General features: G+C 48.4%; 1 long non-coding RNA gene across 11 annotated transcripts in view; it reads left to right on the top strand.

The window, feature by feature from the left end:
* Positions 1-1,924, top strand: part of LOC123061455 (uncharacterized) — a 28,047-nt gene extending 26,123 nt beyond the window's left edge. For 3 of the 11 annotated variants that reach the window (XR_006429019.1, XR_006429022.1, XR_006429031.1), the window contains one exon: positions 574-1,049. This is a non-coding gene — a long non-coding RNA (uncharacterized lncRNA). Of the gene's footprint in view, positions 1-573; positions 1,418-1,529 lie in introns of those variants that run through there. The other 8 variants (XR_006429034.1, XR_006429030.1, XR_006429020.1 and 5 more) reach the window with 7 other exon arrangements.
* Positions 1,925-23,207: the final 21,283 nt, after the last annotated feature.

The raw sequence follows: 23,207 nt of genomic DNA, 5'->3' as shown, positions 1-23,207 counted from the left end.
TATGGTTGGGTAGTGGTGCTTTACTGATTAGGTATTCTCAATCATGTATCATATCTACGTTCAAAAATATGTTGGAGTCAGTAGCTGCGACCGTGGTTCGGCCTGCAATTCGTGTTGGCTATGCTGATGGCCCTACCGCTGTGATTGACGCCGATGTCCTTCTGTAGTGACAGATGTTGCACGCCAGATAGGTCTCGACGGCGTGCAGTATTTAGTTTTAGCTTTATTGTGTGAGTTGTTTGTGTTTTTCTGGTTTTCCATTGGTCCTAAACTACACATCAAAATCAGTGTAGATGTATTAAGAGAGATGAACTACTATGTAGGCATTATTTGTTTTTGTTATGTACCTGGTTACTTAATAATCGTTCTTAATATTGAAAAGGGACAGAAATAGGCTGATTATTTGATCTGACTTGGTAGTGTTTGCCGTTTAACACATCTATGTCATTAGACCAGTTCTTTTTTCTTCTCACAGTTTGTCATTTAGAATGATTTTTTAGAGGAACCAGGAACTGGTTCCTGATTCACTTTGTCCTCTTTGTTGATGATCCTTTTCTTGCTATGGTTATGCAGGCTTGAGTCTCAGTTTGATCTTACGGTTCTACGGCTCAAAGGTTGATGACTGCCATGAGGCGCTACCCAGTTAAATCTTCGTAAGTTGTTGAGCATGAACTTTTCTTCTTAATTATTTTCATCTTCTTAGCCTTGCCACATCATCTCTTAAAAATAGTTTGAATCCATCAACTGTGTGCTCTGCCTATGCAATTCATTGAACCGTAAGATTAAAACCTTCATAAGGTGTAGCCCTGTCTCCAACTACCTTCTGAATATTAACATTTTTGTTGGAAAAAGAAGAAAGATTGAATCATAGTTTGCACTAAATGAAAATGAGTTTTTTTTACATTTTGTTCACTCACTAGGAGGGTCACTATTTATATGCTTGCTTCAACTTTTTCCGGATCACCATGTAAATCATTTGTACAGGAGCTCTGGAACAAGAAAAACAATAATCACAAGGATGGAGGCTTAACATGTATTTTGTTTGCCATCTGGTGTTTATCTAATTTTTTGACGGTGTGACCAAAACCAGATTACCTTTTCTAATGTTAGTATTGGAGTGCTATCTGCAATGGCATCTACTATATATATTGAAAGTAGTTTTATTTATCTTTAGAACTTGATATATTTTCTAAAACCACATATTATGCTTCTATTTGTATCTATGACTTCTGAAGCAAGTCAACACCCACACAGGCAAACAAACCAAACTGACGGTAGAGTCACTGCATATAAGGAAATTTACTTTGCTTCCAGTAGTGGGTTTAGGCTTGATAGAAGCTTCGTTGTTTATATTTTCAGAAAACTGGATCTATCATGATTAAGATATGGTCAACATGTATATATTTGGTTCTACTGTGCCCTCCAGTGTTGCTTACCAATGTGATTGCTTAATGATTACTATGACATATCTTGCTAGGTCCAAGCTGACAACAATCCTCTTGGTCTTAAATTTTTTTTCGAGGCGGCAGGGATCAAAGAATAACAGATCTGGGTCTTCGCCTTCCAAGATTAGAAGGGGGAAACCATCGCTCACTGTCCATATGCTTTAAAAACAAATCTCAAGTGCATTGCCTATACAAAAATAATTTTGTGGTCATCTATATCACAAACTATTCACATCAAGTTCATATGGAATGGCACTCACGGAGGCAATTGAGCCAAGCTATCTATTGTATGCCTAACTATGGCTTCGTAGTTTTATTGCCTCCATTGCCATTGTTGGCCTTTTCTTTCTTATGTTTCTGCTCATATTACTGAACTTAATGTTAACTAATTAGTTTTTCTATTCGTATGACCGTAGTGGATGCTGCCTTGCTTCTGGCACGGGTTAACTTTGATAGTCTCATGCCCATGTTTAACTTGATGATCGATGTTACTCTTCTGGTACATATTGAATGTTTCTTCTTACTCTTGAACCGGCCAGATAATCAGTTGTTCTGTTACATGTGCTAAAACTTGCCTTCATACTGATACATCATGCCATTTGATCTTCCATCGGTTGACCATATCGTTGGGACCGGCATCCTCGCGCCAAGGCGCGTTGCCGATATAGTGTGATAGTAGAAGAGCAGGCCACAGAGAAAACTCGTGTAGTGGCAACGACATTCCCCGCAACACAAACGGTAATATATAGAAGCACTCTCTGGTGTCCCACCGGGTCGGGGTGGCCTCTTCGGTTGGTGCTAGCGAGCCGACCTCCCGATGCGTCGGAAAGAGGGTGCGGTTGGCGAGCCACCTGAGTCGTCCGTTGGTCACGTCACACAACATCCACCGTTCTTTGTTAGGATTTGTGGTTCTGTTGATACGGCGATGACATAGACACGTACACCTTGTGATCAAAATGTTCGTACCTAATGCCAAAACGGCTCACAAATGTTAAAGTAAATATTGTCACCTTGATATATAATGAGAGAAACAGAGCAAATAATTGACATGGTTAAACGGGAGGGGGAGGGGGGGCTTGTAATCTCGAATTTTAGCTGAAAAAGGGGTTTTCCTTCACTTTGTATTTCAAAGCAAACCACCATTAAACACATCGCAATGCCGGGGCGAGCAGCACATCAAGCCCAAAGAAAAAGAAAAAGAAATAAATGCCAACAGCGGCAGCTCGACAAAGCGTGGCAGACCCGCGACCGCTGCGCCCTCCGAATACAAACTACTACAGCCCTAGGCTCCGATCTACCGTGAACTAAGCAGCACCTCCAGGAAGGGATGCGACGCCGACGACGCTGCTGCTCGGACAAGACCTAGGGTTTTCCCCAGTACGCGGAGGGAGGTGGGGGATAGCTACTCCCGACACCCTTCAAGAAGGGATAGTGGCACCCACCGGTGTCACCGCAACGGAGCCGGACGAACCGACAAGGATTTCTCCCGCACGCCAAACCCCACCAGCCAATCGGAGCCGACCAGCAAAACCATCGCCCAACCATGTGCCACCCCGGGTGCGCCGCCACCAACGCCGTCTCGCTGCGAGCACCACCACGAGGCCAAGAAGACCGGAGAGAAGATCCAAACGACGGGAACAGTAGCACCGAGGCCGAGCGGGAGGGAACCACCTCCACCGCCGTCGTGCGGGAGGCTCGCGCCTCCGGCACAGTCGCGGTAGCCGTCCGGACACGACATCGGGGCATACCAGGCCACCCCTGGCCCGGCCAGGCCCGAAATGGGCCCGCTAAGCCCCGTCGGCCACGCTGCAGCAGGCTGGCGTCGACGCCACCAGCCCCCACCGATCATCGCCGCTCACCACCGCCTCCTGATGGCCACGCCAACGCCACGCCTGTCGCCGGCCCACCCAGGCCCAGATTTGGGCCCCATCTGGGCCAGGCGGGCGCCGCCAGCCCACGCCGCCGCCAACGGCGCCGCCGCCGCACGGAACTCGCCCCTGCCGCAGCATAGGAAACCCCGCCGCCGCACAGGACCGCCGCCGCCTGAAGACACCGCCCGGAGCACTCCGTCCCGCCCCGGAGAAACCCTAGACGGGTAAGGGCCGGGGGCCGCCGCCGCCAACGTCGCCCGGGCCAGGCCGGCGGCGGGCGCCGGCAACGGCGGCAGGGAGGAGGAGGAGAGAGGGGGAGGGCTTGCGGGAAGGAGGGGAGGCGCGGCTGGCCGCCCGCGGGGGCGGCGCGGTCGCGGTCGAGAGGGGGGGTCTCGAATTTTCCTCTCTCCAGTTGGGTGTATATGGTGTGTGTTTGCTCTTAGGTTCTCGATTTGACTTGACAATATATGTGTTATGTGCGGTCAAAATGTTGTATTTACAATCTTTGTTCGAACATGAATCAAGTGACATATTTTTATCATATACAATGCATATTTCATTAATCAAATTGAGGAAAAGAATACCGTTGATCCTATTAACCCGACTGGAGAGAGTATTTGAAAAGGGCATGATAAACATGAATGAAGGTTGTATGACCATGTGTGTGTGGCAGACGAACAACGAGGCAGCTAGGATGTTGATTGTTTTTTATGTGTTTTTTATTGTCTAGATTTAATATTAGTTACCGAAAAAGGCTTTCGCCTCGCTTTAAATATAAAGCAATGATGAACCATAGCCAGGTACAAACGCACGCCACCACAATACAAGCACACACCTAAGGCAGGATACATAGGCGCTGAGCGCAGCAACACCACCCCTAGCACTACAAGAGCAACCCGATGTCCTCCACTGTGAACATGCCACCGTGAAGAAATGATGCCACATATGATGAACTGAGGGTTCCAAGGCGGCGCCTTCAGGAAGGTAATGCACCATAATGCCGCCACCGCCCGACCCGAGGGTCAGGGTTTCCCCTGGAGCAACATGATGGGTAATGAGAGCCGCGACAACACCTTCAAGAAGGGAACGAGCTTCGCCGTCGCCGGTCCATCCAAGGAAAGATCACATTTTCACCCCGGCCAACACTCACCGCCACCAAACGCCACACCCCAGCGACCACACCTCCCACACGCCCATGGCCACTGGGCAACACCAAGCCGCGGGCTCTACCCATGAGCACCACGGTACCACCACCAGGGCCGCCGCCCCGGAATCCAAGACCTTCACACCACCTCACCCGGGACTTGGTGCTACCCCAACCAAAGATACGAGCGGAAAGGACCCGCCTTTCGCATCCCTGGGCGCCCCCTGAAGGAAATATACCCTAGAGACAATAATAAAGTTGTTATTTATATTTACTTATATCATGATAAATGTTTATTATTCATGCTAGAATTGTATTAACTGGAAACTTACTACATGTGTGAATACATAGACAAATAGAGTGTCCCTAGTATGCCTCTACTTGACTAGCTCGTTAATCAAAGATGGTTAAGTTTCCTGACCATAGATATGTGTTGTAATTTGATGAATGGGATCACATCATTAGAGAATGATGTGATGGACAAGACCCATCCGTTATCTTAGCATAATGATCATTTAGTTTTATTGCTATTTCTTTCTTCATGACTTATACATATTCCTCGGACTATGAGATTATGCAACCCCCTAATACCGGAGGAACACCTTGTGTGCTATAAAACGTCACAACATAACTAGGTGATTATAAATATGCTCTACAGGTGTCTCCGAAGGTGATTGTTGGGTTGGCATAGATCGAGATTAGGATTTGTCACTCTGTGTACCAGAGAGGTATCTCTGGGCCCTCTCGGTAATGCACATCACTATAAGCCTTGCAAGCAATGTAACTAATGAGTTAGTTGTGGGATGATGCATTACGAAACGAGTAAAGAGACTTGCCGGTAACGAGATTTAACTAGGTATGATGATACCGACGATCGAATCTCGGGCAAGTAACATACCGATGACAAAGGGAATGACGTATGTTGTTATGCTTTGACCGATAAAGATCTTCATAGAATATGTAGGAACCAATATGAGCATCCAGGTTACGCTATTGGTTATTGACCGAAGATGTGTCTCGGTCATGTCTACACAGTTCTCGAACCCATAGGGTCCGCACACTTAACGTTCGATGACGATTTGTATTATGAGTTATGTGTTTTGGTGACCAAAGTTTGTTCGGAGTCCTGGATGAGATCACGGACACGACGAGGAGTCTTGAAATGGTCGAGAGGTAAATATTCATATATTGGAAGGTTATATACGGACACCGGAATGGTTCCGAAGAGGTTTGGGGATTTTTTGGAGTACCGGGAGGTTACCGGAACCCCTCGGGAAAGTTAATGGGCCTAATTGGCCATAGTGGAGAGGAGAAGGCATCCATAGGAGGTGGCGCCCCCCCTCCCAAGCCCAATCTGAATTGGACAAGGGGTGGGGCGCAGCCCTCCTTTCCTTCTCCCTCTCCCCTCTTTCCCCTTTCCCCTCTTCGTTGGAAGGAAGGGGGGGCGAATCCTACTAGGAGCGGAGTCCTAGTAGGACTCCCCCCTTGGCACGCCTCTCCTAGGCTGGCCACCTCATCCCCCTCTCCTTTATATACGGGGGCGGGGGGCACCCCCAAAACACAACAGTTTCTTAGCCGTGTGCGGTGCCCCCCTCCATAGCTTACTACTCCGGTCATATTGTCGTAGTGCTTAGGAGAAGCCCTGCACGGATCACATCACCATCACCGTCACCATGCCGTCGTGCTGACGGAACTCTCCCTCGACCCTCTACTAGATCAAGAGTTCGAGGGACATCATCGAGTTGAACGTGTGCTGAACACGGAGGTGCCGTACGTTCGATACTTGGATCTGTTGGATTGTGAAGACGTTCGACTACATCAACCGCGTTAACCTAATGCTTCCGCTTTCGGTCTACGAGGGTACGTGGACACACTCTCCCCCCTCTCGTTTCTCTACATCTCCTAGATAGATCTTGCGTGATCGTAGGAATTTTTTTGAAATTGCATGCTACGTTCCCCAACACCCCCAAGTGTTGTGACCCACTAGGCCAGCCAAAACTGGCCTCCCATCGACCTGTCCTGCTGCACCGGGCGCGAGACGAGCTCGGTCCCGTCGTCAGGCCCGAGACGAGCATAGTCTTGCTACCGGGCGCGAGATGAGCTCGATGCTGCTGCCGGGCACGAGATGAGGCCAGTCCCGCTGCCAGGCACGAGATGAGCTCAATCCTGCAGCACCGAGCATGAGATGAGCGATGGACCGCATCTGGGATTAGACGACCCCTTCAACGGGAGAAAGGGTCGAAGGCCGACACAGACCGCCTACAGACGGGCCGATGCCGGAAAAAACCAGCCACCACCCCAACCGATCTGCCACCACCACAACACCAACGCCTCCACGCCCTGGCCAGATCCACCCGAAGCAGCGGGGACACTAGCTGCATCACCACCACCTCATCAGGGCTGTCGGCCACCCCTGCCAACACAAACCCTCACCATCCACCGGATCTGGGTAGGGAATCCCAAATCCACAGCCCCCGCTAACCACCACCATCTAGAACGGGGCAGGGGCGAGATCCGCCACCAGCCCGCACCTGGGCACCGGAGCCCGAGCTATGCCCACGCCGCGCCGGAGGGAGGGGAGGAGGCGGCGCCAGCGACCGAAGGACGCCGGGAGGGGGAGAAGGAGCCGGGGTAGGGCTGGCCTGATGCCCAGCACCACCAGGCAGAGGGGAGGCACCCCGCGAAGCCCCTAACATCATGCGGGAGAGCCCCCCCGCCGCCAACGCCACACGATCTTTGGCCGGCGACGCCCCAGGCGGCAGCGAGGGAGGGGGTTGAGGCGAGGGGAGTGGAGGGGCAGCACTAGGGTTTCCTCCCGGGGCCTCCCGCGGGAGCGCCTCACGGAGGGAGCAATGGCGAACTCTAATATTAGTTAATACTTCTATCAGATATGTATCCTCTCACTAAGTCACCATAGTCGTAATCAACGGAAATGTCTCCGTGGTGTGAGCCCCTCGTCGTAATAATCTTAACTTGGAGACCCTTTGACTACAAGAGCACGCATTGAGCCCCTCGGTTGACTTTAATATGGCCGGGCCCTTGGTTGCTACTTGGAGAATTTAATATGATCCTTCATGCAGAGGAGAAGAGCAACAATAATCTTAACCGGTGGATCATGAGGAAGTTTAAGGAGTTCGTGGATAATTGTGAGCTCAAAGAAGTCTACATGCATGGGTGGCGTTTCACGTGGACTAACGAGAGGGAACAACTGGTGATGACTAAAATCGATAGAGTGCTTGTTTCCGTTGATTGGGAGCTTAACTTTCCGGACGTTCTACTGCAAGCCCTCTCCTCGAATATTTAGGATCATGCCCCGCTCCACCTGACCACGTAGGCCCCGTTCTACGTGAAGAGAAGGTTTCGTTTTGAGATGTTCTGGATGAGACTCCAAGGGTTTGAGCAGGCAGTTAGAGAGGCCTGGGTGTGCGATGATGATATTGTCGATCCTTTCAAGAGGCTTGACTCCCTCCTTTGCAACACCGCGACAGCCTTACAATCATGGGGGCAAAGGAAGTCTGGACACATTAAAACTCAAATGGCCATTGCGAACTACATCATCCTGAAGATGGATCGTGCCATGGAGGCTTGGGTTCTCACGATTGAAGAAAGATGGCTAAGGAGAACTCTAAAGCACACATTGCTAGGTTTGTCATCTTTGTAGCGCACCATTGAGCGGCAGCAATTGCGTTTACGCTGGATTCGGGAAGGAGATGCTAATACCAGGCTATTTCAAGCCGTGGCGAATGGATGCAGATCGAAGAATTTCATCCAGCACATTAGGCATAATAATGAATTGATCACGGATCAACAGAGGAAGGAGGAGGTTTTTACGGAGGCCTTTGAGCACCTTCTAGGCCATGCGTCCACAAGAGAGGCGGACCTGAACCTAGATTTTCTGGAGTTGGACAGGCACGATCTTTCGGATCTGGATGCGATCTTTACCGAGGAGGAAGTTTGGGATACGATTAAAGATATGCCGCTTGATCGTGCGCCTAGACCAGATGGGTTTATCCCTGCTTTCTACCAGAAGGCTTGGCCCATTGTCAAGAATGACCTAATGGCCGTGATAATTAAGTTGTATGTGGGGGTGGGAGGGGATTTGGCAAGTTGACAACGCATATTGTACTGATCCCGAAGAAACCGGACGCGGAGGTGGTGGGTGAATTCCGCCCGATAAGCCCGACTCACAGTGCTGCCAAACTATTCGCGAAGATGCTTGCCAATCGCGCTAGGCGCAGAATGTCAGAGACCATGGCCGTTAACCAATTTCCCTTCATTTGCGGAAGGCACCTCCATTATAATTTCCTTCTGGTTTGGCAAGTAGCGGGGAAGATTCACGCCCGTAAGGAGGCCACAGTTTTTCTGAAACTCGATATCTCGAGAGCTTTCAATTCGATTGCTTGGCCATTCCTCTTTGAGGTAATGAGACACAAAGGCTTTGTGTGTAAATGGTTGTCATGGATATCTATCCTGCTCAGGACGGCAACCACAAAAGTGATTGTTAACGGGATCCCAGGAAGAAGCTTCCAACATATGCAAGGGTTACGGCAAGGAGACCATGTCTCTCCCCTTCTGTCTGTCATCGCAATGGATGTTCTTTCCAAGATCATGATGAAAGTTGTAGACTCTGGGGTCTCAGCGACACATACTGTATCTATATATGCGGATGATGTGGCTATGTTTGTTAAGCCTTTTGAGGTGGACGTAAGGTTTGTTAGAGAGGCTTTAAAGATGTTTGGAGATGCGTCGGGCCTCAAGATAAACTATCACAAATCATCAGTGGTGATGATCCATGGCGATGATTCTGACAGGGACAGGCTGGTGTGTGTGATGCCCGGATAATTAGGCTACAATAATCCCACCTTAATGATGCCACGTCACCATGATTACTGTTGTTAATCTCGCGTTAGTCCAAAACCGAGTAAAATTCAAAATTCAAATAACAAGTCCAACTTTTTTTCTTCGAACAGTAAATTAAAAATGTTCGTTGGGTTGCCAAATTTCACAAACTAATTTTCATGAAGAAAGCAATGATTCTTCTTATTATTAAAATTCCCTTTCTTCATTTAAACAGAACCAACACCGTTAAATTGAGCTTTTTCAATTTAAACAAATTGTTAAACATTTCATGATGAGTTGAAACTATTTTTGATAGCTCAAAATGTGGTATGCTATTTATGTGCCCATTTTTAGATTCAACAAAAGTCAAACTGATTTTAGAATAAAATGCAAAGTAGAAAAGAATTAGAGAAAAACAGAAAAGAAAACAAAAATAAGGAGTAGGACCTAATCTTCTGGGCACTTTGGCCCATTAATCTAAAGGGCCAGCCCAGCCCACCTCCACCTTTCCTCCCACCTCACTACAGGAGACTTGGAAGCGTGGCGGCCATCCGCTGGCCGTGGCCACGCCATCCGCACGCGTCGGCCATCTGCTGTCGCTCTGGCATGGATGAGATCTCCTTGAGCCCCCGTCGATGAACCCTAGCCCCTGACTTTCCTCCCCTCATGCTGCTCCCCTCGATCCCAAGCTCGGCCTCACTACTGTCACCATGGACCTCGACGTCCGCGTGTACACTAAGCTCACCGCCGACTAGGACCTTGTCCTGGACCTCCTTCGCGCCCAGCTACATCACCTACGAAGACAAAATCGAGCTCAATGCCCCAGTATCAAGCGGATCGACCACGACTTCATCCTCGGTGTCCGCCACTCGTGGTCATCGATATCCACCACTGGTGCATCCCCGGCCAACTCGAGCACACCACCAGAACCGCGGTGAGCTCATCTCCCCGTTCCCCCTGGTTGCCCCTCGATTAGTCACCGTAGGTCGCCATTCCACCGTCGAGGCCGGAGCTTCGCTCGCGCGCGCCCCCTGGCCACGCTCGTCGCACCTTTGGCCGTGACCGGTTGTACCCAGCCACGCCCCCATGCGCGCTCCCGCACCACCAGCCGCCCCGCCGCTGCCGTCGCGCCCTACTCCCCTCGAGCACGTGCGCCCGCTGCCATCGCTACTTGCTTGTGCTCCCGTCGTCGTCGTGTGCAGGCCATGGCCTTGACCGCACCCTCGCTCGCTGCTTCTTCCCCGCGCTCGCCTCTCACCTGCTGCATGCGCCCCTAACGCCCAGCGCGCTTCCTGGCCGCGAGCCCGCCCGCGCTGCTGCCTGGTTACTGCTGCCGCTGTAGGCCGTCGCCACGAGCGCCGCCCCCTGCTCGTCGCCGCCTAGGGCCGCTCCGGCCGGCCGTGCCAACGCTCTCCCCGCGCCCGCGCTTGCGGCCCTGCCGCTCGCCGCCTGCCCGCGCTCCACCGCACCCCGCGTCGTCCGGCCGCCGTCGCCGGGACGCCCGCTCGTGCCCCTGCCGCAGCCCCGGCTGGCCTAGGCCAGCACCCAGTAGGGACGGCGCCCAGCGCCCAGTGCCCGCTTGTGGCCTGGGCCTATGGCACTGGGGCCCCACGACCCTGTTTACTTTAAAATAATAATAATTGTAATTGTAAAAATATATATTAATAAATTAAGTGATTAAATGGTCAATTAACTTAATTAATTAAATGGTTAATTAACTTAATTAATTAAATGGTTAATTAACTTAATTAATTAATCTTAATTAACCTAATGAAGTAGATTAGTTATTTTAAAACTGCAACTAGTTAAATCAGTCAATGACAGCGGGCCCCACCCCCTGTTGACCAGTCAAACGTTGACTAGTCAACTGGGATCCCCTGGACCCACTGTCAGCCTCTGGTGGCCTTGCTGTGTGCACTCTACTGGGTGCACATAGCAATTTAACCTTTTATTTTGAAATAACAATGATTTCAGAAAATCCAGAAAAATGTTTAAAAACTTTAATAATTCATAGAAAATAAACAGTAACTCCGATGAAAATGGTTTCTATATGAAAGTTGCTCAGAAAAATCCAACGAATCCGAATGCACGGTACATTTACCTATCGGATGCCACTAACTATATGAACATGGAACATTCCCCCTCCGGTCATCTGTTTGACACAGGTCCGGAACCGGCCATACGTTAGGTCACACCCGGCGCAACTTTTTGCCATGTTATGCTTTGTGATGCTTTGTTTGCTTTATATTTATTTTTCCTTCCCCCTCTTCTCTCCGGTAGACCCCGAGACCGATGCTGCCCCTGTGATCGACTACGTCGACGGCGACACTTCTTCCTTTTCAGCAGAGCTTCCAGGCAAGCAAACCCCCTTGAGCATTCCGATATCGCCCATTTCTTTCCCTCTCATGCTCGCATTAGAACTGCTACTGCTTTACGTATGATCCTACTCTGATGCATAGCCTGTTTTGTTACCTGCTTTCATACCTTACCTGCTTATCCTAAACTTCTTAGTATAGGTTGGTTAGAGATCCATCAGTGACCCCACCTTGTCCCAGTTCCCTCGCTTTATCTTCGATGACTCGATCAACATGATCGACGTCCAGGCTCCGGCACCGCACATCACCCCCTTAGTTGTACGGCTCTGCAGAGTTACCATCGAGTGCCGAGGGTGGAACCTCTTACATCACTCCTGATGAGAACTCTGTAGTGTAGCTATATGGTCGAGGTCATCGAGGGTGATTTCCTCCTTAACCACTTCCGTTACGGCTCCGTCGTGCAACCCCTCAAGTGTGAGCCTCGAGGGTGGATCCTCTTACGTTCACCTTGATGATAACATCGAGTGGAATTCACCGGGGGTGATTCCTCGGGTTTTCCCCTTGGTGTTAGACACCCAGTTACTATGATTACTACGACTTTACACTGAACCATGTTACTAAAGACGGGTCGGCCCTGAGGGGTACCCGCGCAAGCTTAATAGCGAGGGATGTGGAGTCGGGTTGACCTGGAAGGTGCCCGCGAGATACTTACGAGGCGTGGCAGGGCATTCTTAGCCCTTGCCGCAAGTACTCGAGACGGGGCGACGGGGTCACATCTTTTGTGAGTCTCTGCTTGTTACCGTGCGTTCCTAATCCACAACGATTTGGATATTTGATCCGCGAGGCCTCTGGCCTAATAGTACTAACCATCATGTGGGCATAGTATGGGCGTTCTGCGCCGTATACATCAGCCGAAGCTTAATAGACATCAGCGACTGAGCGGCGCGCGCTGGGTTGGACTGCGTAAGCACCTGCCTTTTGAAGGAGGTAGCTAGGTCTGCTCACCGGCGGCCCACGCAACGTGCAGGAGTTCCCGGGGCGATGGCCCATGACCCCTTGGGGCATAGGTTTAGTCCGGCGTGCTGGCCTCTCTATTAAGCCTAGGTCGGGCTGCGGCGTATTGTTTGGCCGAGGCCGTACATGACCCAGGAAAGTGTGTCCGGTCAGAGTTAATCGAGCGTGGTGGGTAAGTTGGTGCACCCCTGCAAGGAAGAAAATATCTATCGGTAGCCTGTCCTACGGTAACGGACACTTGGAGTTGTATCCCGATCGATACAACTAGAACTGGATACTTGAGATGATAAATGGAGATGAGAAATGGATATGAGAAATGGATAGTATGGCTCTGGGATTGCTTTCTCGCACGGAGTCGAGAAAGGATCTCTGGCTGAGGTTGATAACACTGCCTATTTTACATTATGTTAATCTGTACTCTTCTATATGCTGCAAGATGCTTGAAGATGCTAGTCTTTGATAGGATAGGATTTCCCCTTCTCTACTGGCATTCTGCAGTTTAGTCCACAGATACAACCCATTTCCTTTGATACAGATGCATACTTAGTTTAGATCTGATGTAAGTCTTGCGAGTACTTTGGATGAGTACTCACGGCTGCTTTGCTACCTCTTTCCCCCCATACCCGATTGTTGTGACCAGATGGTGGAGCCGAGGATCCAGACGACACCACCGACGACTCCTACTACCCCGAGGGTGCCTACTACTACGTGGAGACCGCCGATGACCAGGAGTAGTTAGGAGGCTCCTAGGCAGGAGGCCTTGCCTTTTCGATCGTTGTTGCTTTTGTGCTAGCCTTCTTAAGGCAAACTTGTCTAACTCATGTCTGTACTCAGATATTGTTGCTTCCTCCGACTCTTGTGTATTCGAGCCCTCGAGGCCCCTGGCTTGTAATATAAAGCTTATATTATTTTAATTTGTGTCTAGAGTTGTGTTGTGATATCCTCCCGCGAGTCCTTGATTTCGATCGTACACATTTGAGTGTATGATTAGTGTACGATTGAATCGAGGGCGTCACAAGTTGGTATCAGAGCCGACTGCCTGTAGGTAGCCCCCTTTCCAACTCCTTGGCCGAAGTTGAGTCTAGTCACTACAAAAACTTTTACTAACATGGCTATGTGTCTTACGGGCCCACGTCGCCATTTGGGTGGTATTAGTATCTTTTATTCCTCGTCTATACTCTAGGACTCTGATCTCTCTTCTATTCGGGTTAAATGGTTTTACTAACTCGAACATTAGGATCTCGTGATCACATCCGCCCGGAGAGCCCCTTATTTCAGATGATCGCCTGCTGCATCAGAAGATTCCGAAGATACTCTACGATATTCTCTCGAGACTTTGTGCCTGTTGCCTTTGCAATTCCTTACCACCGAAATATCCTTATGGATAACTACACACACTTACCAATCTTACATTCTATCCCATTGATCTTGTTATTACAAGATGCCCTGGACTGCTCTCCTTTTTCCGAGAATCCTTTGAGCTTACTGCCTTGCAGTTCCTTGTCATCTGAATACCCCTAAGGATAACTTTGTGCACCTATTGAGTATCCGCTCATCCTCAGTTGATTCTTGTACTTTACAAAAGTCTTTGTAATACCATTCGTTCTTGTGAAAATCCTCAACAACCTATTGTTCTTGAATTTCTTGCTTGCTTGCATTATGGTTAATACCATAAGTCTAGTAATCTTATTGTCAGACTTTGTCATTATCATTTTGAGTCCGTTGATACAATATGTTGCGTATGCTCGCAATCCTCAATCAGATCCTAGAATTCATCCTTCCGGCTCAGACGTCATTCTTGTTGGAAATATGCCCTAGAGGCAATAATAAAATGGTTATTATTATATTTCCTTGTTCATGATAATTTTCTATTGTTCATGCTATAATTGTATTATCCGGAAACAGCAATACGTGTGTGAATACATAGACCACAATGTGTCCCTAGTGAGCCTCTAGTTGACTAGCTCGTTGATCAATAGATGATTACGGTTTCCTGACCATGGACATTGGATGTCATTGATAAAAGGATCACATCATTAGGAGAATTATGTGATGGACAAGACCCAATCCTAAGCCTAGCACAAGATCGTGTAGTTCGTCTGCTAAAGCTTTTCGAATGTCAAGTATCTTTTCCTTAGACCATGAGATTGTGAAACTCCCGGATACCTAGGAGTACTTTGGGTGTGCCAAACGTCACAACGTAACTGGGTGGCTATAAAGGTACACTACAGGTATCCCCGAAAGTATCTGTTGGGTTGGCACGAATCGAGACTGGGATTTGTCACTCTGTATGACGGAGAGGTATCTCTGGGCCCACTCGGTAAGACATCATCGTAATGAGCTCAATGTGACTAAGGGGTTGGTCACGGGATGATGTGTTATGGAACGAGTAAAGAGACTTGCCATAACGAGATTGAACAAGGTATCGGTATGCCGAGGATCGAATCTCGGGCAAGTGCTATATCGATAGATAAAGGGAATTGTATACGGGATTGATTGAATCCTTGACATCGTGGTTCATCCGATGAGATCATCGTGGAACATGTGGGAGCCAACATGGGTATCCAGATCCCGCTATTGGTTATTGGCCGGAGAGATGTCTCGGTCATGTCTACATAGTTCCCGAACCCGTAGGGTCTACACACTTAAGGTTCGGTGACGCTAGAGTTGTAGAGATATTAGTATGCGGTTAACCAAAAGTTGTTCGGACTCCCTGATGAGATCCTGGACGTCACGAGGAGTTCCGGAATGGTCCGGAGGTAAAGATTTATATATAGGAAGTCCAGTTTCAGCCACCGGGAGAGTTTCGGGGACCACCGAAAGGGTCCCGGGGGTCCACCGGGTGGGGCCACCTATCCCGGAGGGCCCCATGGGATGAAGTGGCATGGGAACCAGCCCCTGGTGGGCTGGTGCGCCCCACCCAAGGGCCCAAGGCACCTAGGGTTGGAAACCCTAGGGGGGCGTTGCCCCCCAAGGGGGCATGCGCCCCCCGGATGGAAACCCTAAGGGGGTCGTTGCCCCCCGAGGGGCCGCCGCCCAGGGGGCCACCGCCCCCCCTCTAGATGGGATCTCCAAGGCCGCATGTGCCCCCTAGCCCCTCTATATAGTGGAGGGGAGGGAGGGCAGCCGCACCCTAAGCCCTGGCGCCTCCCTCTCCCTCCCGTGACACCTCTTCCTCCTCAAGTAGCACTTGGCGAAGCCCTGCTGGAATCCCGCTACTTCCACCACCACGCTGTCGTGCTGCTGGATCTCCATCAACTTCTCCTCCCCCCTTGCTAGATCAAGAAGGAGGAGACGTCTCCGCTCCGTACGTGTGTTGAACGCGGAGGTGCCATCCGTTCGACGCTAGGATCATCGATGATTTGGATCACGACGAGTACGACTCCATCAACCCCGTTCTCTTGAACGCTTCCGCTCGCGATATACAAGGGTATGTAGATGCACTCCTCTCTCTCTCGTAGCTAGATGACTCCATAGATTGATCTTGGTGATGCGTAGAAAATTTTAAATTTCTGCTACGATCCCCAACAGTGGCATCATGAGCTAGGTCTATGCGTAGTTTCTATGCACGAGTAGAACACAAGTTGTTGTGGGCATCGATTTTGTCAATTTACTTGCCATTACTAATCTTATCTTGATTCGGCGGCATCATGGGATGAAGCGGCCCGGACCGACCTTACACGTACACTTACGTGAGACAGGTTCCACCGACTGACATGCACTAGTTGCATAAGGTGGCTAGCGGTTGTCTGCCTCTCCCACTTTAGTCGGATCGGATTCGATGAAAAGGTTCATTTTGAAGGGTAAATAGAAATTGGCATATCACGTTGTGGTTTTGGCGTAGGTAAGAACGTTATTGCTAGAAACCTATAGCAGCCACGTAAAAATTTGCAACAACAATTAGAGGACGTCTAACTTGTTCTTGCAGCATATGCCGTGTGATGTGATATGGCCAAAAGGATGTTATGGATGATATATGTGATGTATGAGATTGATCATGTTCTTGTAATAGGAATCACGACTTGCATGTCGATGAGTATGACAACCGGCAGGAGCCATAGGAGTTGTCTTAATTTATTGTACGACCTGAGTGTCAATGAAAACGCCATGTAATTACTTTACTTTATTGCTAACCGTTAGCTATAGTAGTAGAAGTAATAGTTGGTGAGACAACTTCATGAAGACACGATGATGGAGATCATGGTGTCATGCTGGTGACGATGATGATCATGGCGCCCTGAAGATGGAGATCAAAAAGGAGCAAAATGATATTGGACATATCATGCCACTATTTGATTTCATGTGATGTTTATCATGTTTTGCATCTCATTTGCTTAGAACGACGGTAGCATAAATAAGATGATCCCTCACAATAATTTCAAGAAAGTGTTCCTCATAACTGTGCACCGTTGCTATGGTCCGTTGTTCCAAAGCACCACATAATGATCGGGTGTGATAGGTTCTAACATTCGCATACAATGGGTGTAAGCCAGATTTACATAGGCAATACACTTAGGTTGACTTGACGAGCCTAGCATGTACAGACATGGCCTCGGAACACGGAAGACTGAAAGGTCAAACATGAGTCGTATAGAAGATACGATCAACATGAAGATGTTCACCGATGATGACTAGTCCGTCTCACGTGATGATCGGACACGGCCTAGTTGACTCGGATCATGTATCACTTAGATGACTAGAGGGATGTCAATCTGAGTGGGAGTTCATTAAATAATTTGATTAGATGAACTTAATTATCATGAACATAGTCTAAAACTTTGCAATATGTCTTGTAGATCAAATGGCCCACGCTAATGTTGCCCTCAACTTCAATGCGTTCCTAGAGAAAACCAAGCTGAAAGACAGTGGCAGCAGCTACACGGACTGGGTCCGTAACCTGAGGATTATCCTCATAGCTTCCAAGAAAGCATATGTCCTTGATGCACCGCTAGGTGAAGCACCTGTTTTCCCAGCAACTCAAGACATTATGAACGCCTGGCAGTCGTGTAGTGATGATTACTCCCTGGTTCAGTGCGGCATGCTTGACAGCTTAGAATCGGGGCTCCAAAAGCGTTTTGAGCAGCACGGAGCATATGAGATGTTCCAAGAGCTGAAAATGGTTTTCCAAGATCATGCCCGGGTCGAGAGATATGAAGTCTCCGACAAGTTCTACAGTTGTAAGATGGAGGAGAATAGTTCTATCAGCGAGCACATACTCAAAATGTCTGCGTTGCACAACCGCTTATCTCAACTGGGAGTTAATCTCCCGGATGATGCAGTCGTTGACAGAATCCTTCAGTCGCTCCCACCTAGCTACAAGAGATTTGTGATGAACTTCAATATGCAGGGGATGGAAAAGACCATTCCTGAGGTATATTCAATGCTGAAATCAGCGGAGGTGGAGATCAAAAAGGAACATCAAGTGTTGATGGTGAATAAAACCACTAAGTTCAAGAAAGACAAGGGTAAGAAGAACTTCAAGAAGGACGACAAGGGAGTTGCCGCGCCCGGTAAGCCAGTTGCCGGGAAGAAGCCAAAGCATGGACCCAAGCCTGAGACTGAGTGCTTTTATTGCAAGGGAAACGGTCACTGGAAGCGGAACTGCATCAAGTACTTAGCGGATAAGAAGGCCCGCAATACCAAAGGTATATGCGATATACATGTTATTGATGTGTACCTAACTAGCGCTCGTAGTATCTCTTGGGTATTTGATACTGGTGCAGTTGCTCATATTTTTAACTCAAAACATGATATGTGGAATAAGCGGAGACTGGCGAAGGACGAGGTGACGATGCGCGTCGGGAATGGTTCCAAGGTCGATGTGATCATCGTCGGCACGCTACCTCTACATTTACCTACATGATTAGTTTTAAACCTCAATAATTGTTATTTAGTACCAGCTTTGAGCATGAACATTGTATCTGGATCTCGTTCAATGCGAGATGGCTACTCATTTAAATCTGAGAATAATGGTTGTTCTATTTATATGAGACATGTTTTATGGTCATGCCCTGCTGGTTAATGGTTTATTCTTATTTAATCTCGAGCGTGATGTTACACATATTCATAGTGTGAATGCCAAAAGATGTAAGGTTGATAATGATAGTCCCACATACTTGTGGCACTGCCGCCTTGGTCACATTGGTGTCAAACGCATGAAGAAACTCCATGCAGATGGAGTTTTGGAGTCTCTTGATTATGAATAATTTGACATGTGCGAAGCATGCCTCATGGGCAAAATGACCAAGACCCCGTTCTCTAGAACAATGGAGCGAGCAACCAACTTATTGGAAATCATACATACTGATGTGTGCGGTCCAATGAGTGTTGAGGCTCGTGGTGGTTATCATTATGTCCTCACCCTCACTGATGACTTAAGTAGATATGGGTATGTCTACTTGATGAAACACAAGTCTGAGACCTTTGAAAAGTTCAAGGAATTTCAGAGTGAGGTTGAGAATCAACGTGACAGGAAAATAAAGTTCTTACGATCAGATCGTGGAGGGGAATATTTGAGTCACGAATTTGGCACACACTTAAGGAAATCTGGAATTGTTTCACAACTCACGCCGCCTGGAACACCTCGGCGTAATGGTGTGTCTGAACATTGTAATCGCACTCTATTGGATATGGTGTGATCTATGATGTCTCTTACCGATCTACCGCTATCATTTTGGGGTTACGCTATAGAGACTGCCGCATTCACTTTAAATAGGGCTCCGTCGAAATCCGTTGAGACGACACCGTATGAATTGTGGTTTGGAAAGAAATCTAAGCTTTCGTTTTTGAAAGTTTGGGGATACGATGCTTATGTCAGAGACATGTTTTATGGTCATGCCCTGCTGGTTAATGGTTTATTCTTATTTAATCTCGAGCGTGATGTTACACATATTCATAGTGTGAATGCCAAAAGATGTAAGGTTGATAATGATAGTCCCACATACTTGTGGCACTGCCGCCTTGGTCACATTGGTGTCAAACGCATGAAGAAACTCCATGCAGATGGAGTTTTGGAGTCTCTTGATTATGAATAATTTGACATGTGCGAAGCATGCCTCATGGGCAAAATGACCAAGACCCCGTTCTCTGGAACAATGGAGCGAGCAACCAACTTATTGGAAATCATACATACTGATGTGTGCGGTCCAATGAGTGTTGAGGCTCGTGGTGGTTATCATTATGTCCTCACCCTCACTGATGACTTAAGTAGATATGGGTATGTCTACTTGATGAAACACAAGTCTGAGACCTTTGAAAAGTTCAAGGAATTTCAGAGTGAGGTTGAGAATCAACGTGACAGGAAAATAAAGTTCTTACGATCAGATCGTGGAGGGGAATATTTGAGTCACGAATTTGGCACACACTTAAGGAAATCTGGAATTGTTTCACAACTCACGCCGCCTGGAACACCTCGGCGTAATGGTGTGTCTGAACATCGTAATCGCACTCTATTGGATATGGTGTGATCTATGATGTCTCTTACCGATCTACCGCTATCATTTTGGGGTTACGCTATAGAGACTGCCGCATTCACTTTAAATAGGGCTCCGTCGAAATCCGTTGAGACGACACCGTATGAATTGTGGTTTGGAAAGAAATCTAAGCTTTCGTTTTTGAAAGTTTGGGGATACGATGCTTATGTCAAGAAACTTCAACCTGAAAAGCTCAAACCCAAATCGGAAAAATGCGTCTTCATAGGATACCCTAAGGAAACTATTGGGTATACCTTCTACCTCAGATCCTGTCGGTGTTCTGGGAACGGGGGTCCCCAGACTTGCCTGCTTGTGGCCTGCGGTGTGGCTCAAAAGGGGGCCCAGCGCGGCCCATCTTCACCAACACAAAACCAAGACCCTCGCGAGGGGCCAAGCCTCGCGGGGCGGACGACGCGGAGCTTCCTCAGGCACGGCCTCATCAGGCTGGCTCACGAGGAGGCGGAGAGACCAAGGCGGGGTACCTCACGAGGTGCCCGTGACACAAGCCATGACAACCAAGGGCGCCAGGCGGGTGCCAGCCCACGCAGTGTCCTCCTTTCCTCTTTGGTGCAAAGGTGGCAAGCGCAGTCGCGGAGTACCGAGGCATCAGGAAAAGGTTGCCATTTTGGTGCAACGAGACCAAGACCATGAGGACTACAAGACGGAGGTCATCGTGGAGCCGAGACAGCGTCATCACCAGAGCTTTGTGCAGGCGAAGACTACTTTTGTCAGGGTAGCTGGTACTAGCTGTCCCCTTTCAGATTAGCCCGCCATTGTTGGCTCCCTTCCCGCTCGATATTTGGAAAGAGGACCAGGGCCTCTATAAATAGGATCAGCCACTCGCAAGAGGGGGCTGCTGAGAAGGAGGAGGCTCTTTAGAGAGGGGTTTCGATCAGAGAAAGAGAGAGAGAAAGGTGACTGAACTCCTCCCAGCAGTTCATCGCCCCAGCCAAGAACAGACCCTCGCGAGGCCGTTCTTCCTTGTATTGTTCATCATCATCAGCCCAAGAGGCAATCCACCACACCACACACTGGAGTAGGGTATTACACCACAACGGTGGCCCGAACCAGTATAAACCCTGTGTCTCTTGTGTTGTTCTTTCCATAGTTTATATCTTAGCGAGGTGGAGGGGTGCAGGTAGGTAGGAGGCGAAATCTCCGCGCGCACCCCAGAGTTCGAACCTCAAGGGTCTGCCAGAACCCGAAATCCGACAGATCCGAAGGCAAGATCTTTGTTGCCAAGAGTGGATCCTTTCTAGAGAAAGAGTTTCTCTAGAAAGAAGTAAGTGGGAGGAAAGTAGAACTTGATGAAGGATTGCCTCTTGAACCGGAGAGTAGAGCAGCTCGAGAAAATGTTCCTGTGGTGCCTGCTCCAATTAGAGAGGAAGTTAATGATGATGATCAAGATACTTCTGATCAAGCTCCTACTGAACTTCGAAGGTCCACAAGGACACGTTCCGCACCAGAGTGGTACGGCAACCCTGTCTTGGAAATCATGTTGTTAGACAACGGTGAACCTTCGAACTATGAAGAAGCAATGGCGGGCCCGGATTCCGACAAATGGCTGGAAGCCATGAAATCCGAGATAGGATCCATGTATGAAAACGAAGTATGGACTTTGACTGACTTGCCCGATGATCGGCGAGCCATAGAAAATAAATGGATCTTTAAGAAGAAGACAAACGCGGATGGTAATGTGACCATCTATAAAGCTAGGCTTGTCGCTAAGGGTTATCGACAAGTTCAAGGGGTTGACTACGATGAGACATTCTCTCCTGTAGCAAAGCTGAAGTCCGTCCTAATCATGTTAGCAATTGCCGCATACTATGATTATGAGATATGGCAAATGGACGTCAAAACGGCATTCCTTAACGGTTATCTTAAGGAAGAACTGTATATGATGCAGCCGGAAGGTTTTGTCGATCCTAAGAATGCTGACAAGGTGTGCAAGCTCCAACGCTTGATTTATGGGTTGGTGCAAGCATCTCGGAGTTGGAACATTCGCTTTGATGAGATGATCAAAGCGTTTGGGTTTATGCAGACTTATGGAGAAGCCTGCGTTTACAAGAAAGTGAGTGGGAGCTCTATAGCATTTCTCATATTATATGTAGATGACATACTTTTGATGGGAAATGATATAGAGCTTTTGGACAGCACTAAGGCCTACTTGAATAAGAGTTTTCAATGAAGGACCTTGGAGAAGCTGCTTATATATTAGGCATCAAGATCTATAGAGATAGATCAAGACACCTCATAGGTCTTTCACAAAGTACATACCTTGATAAGATATTGAAGAAGTTCAATATGGATCAGTCTAAGAAGGGGTTCTTGCCTGTGTTGCAAGGTGTGAAATTGAGCTCAGCTCAATGTCCGACCACAGCAGAAGATATAGAAGAGATGAGTGTCATCCCCTATGCCTCAGCCATAGGTTCTATTATGTATGCCATGCTGTGTACCAGACCTGATGTAAACCTTGCCGTAAGTTTGGTAGGTAGGTACCAAAGTAATCCCGGCAAGGAACACTGGACAGCGGTCAAGAATATCCTGAAGTACCTGAAAAGGACTAAGGAAATGTTTCTTGTTTATGGAGGTGACGAAGAGCTCGTCGTAAAGGGTTACGTCGACGCTAGCTTCGACGCAGATCTGGATGACTCTAAGTCACAAACCAGATACGTGTATATTTTTAATGGTGGGGCAGTAAGCTAGTGCAGTTGCAAGCAAAGCGTTGTGGCGGGATCTACATGTGAAGCGGAGTACATGGCAGCCTCGGAGGCAGCACACGAAGCAGTCTGGGTGAAGGAGTTCATTACCTACCTAGGAGTCATACCCAATGCATCGGGCCCGATGACTCTCTTCTGTGACAACACTGGAGCTATTGCCCTTGCCAAGGAGCCCGGGTTTCACAGGAAGACCAGGCATATCAAGCGTCGCTTCAACTCCATTCATGAAAGTGTTCAAAATGGAGACATAGAGATTTGTAAAGTACATACAGACCTGAATGTAGCAGATCCGTTAACTAAACCTCTCCCTAGAGCAAAACATGATCAACACCAGAATTCCATGGGTGTTCGATTCATCACAATGTAACTAGATGATTGACTCTAGTG

The sequence above is a fragment of the Triticum aestivum genome, chromosome 3A (genome assembly GCF_018294505.1).
Source record: "Triticum aestivum cultivar Chinese Spring chromosome 3A, IWGSC CS RefSeq v2.1, whole genome shotgun sequence".
Classification (NCBI taxonomy): Eukaryota; Viridiplantae; Streptophyta; class Magnoliopsida; order Poales; family Poaceae; genus Triticum; species Triticum aestivum.
This window is presented reverse-complemented; position numbering and strand designations above follow the sequence as displayed.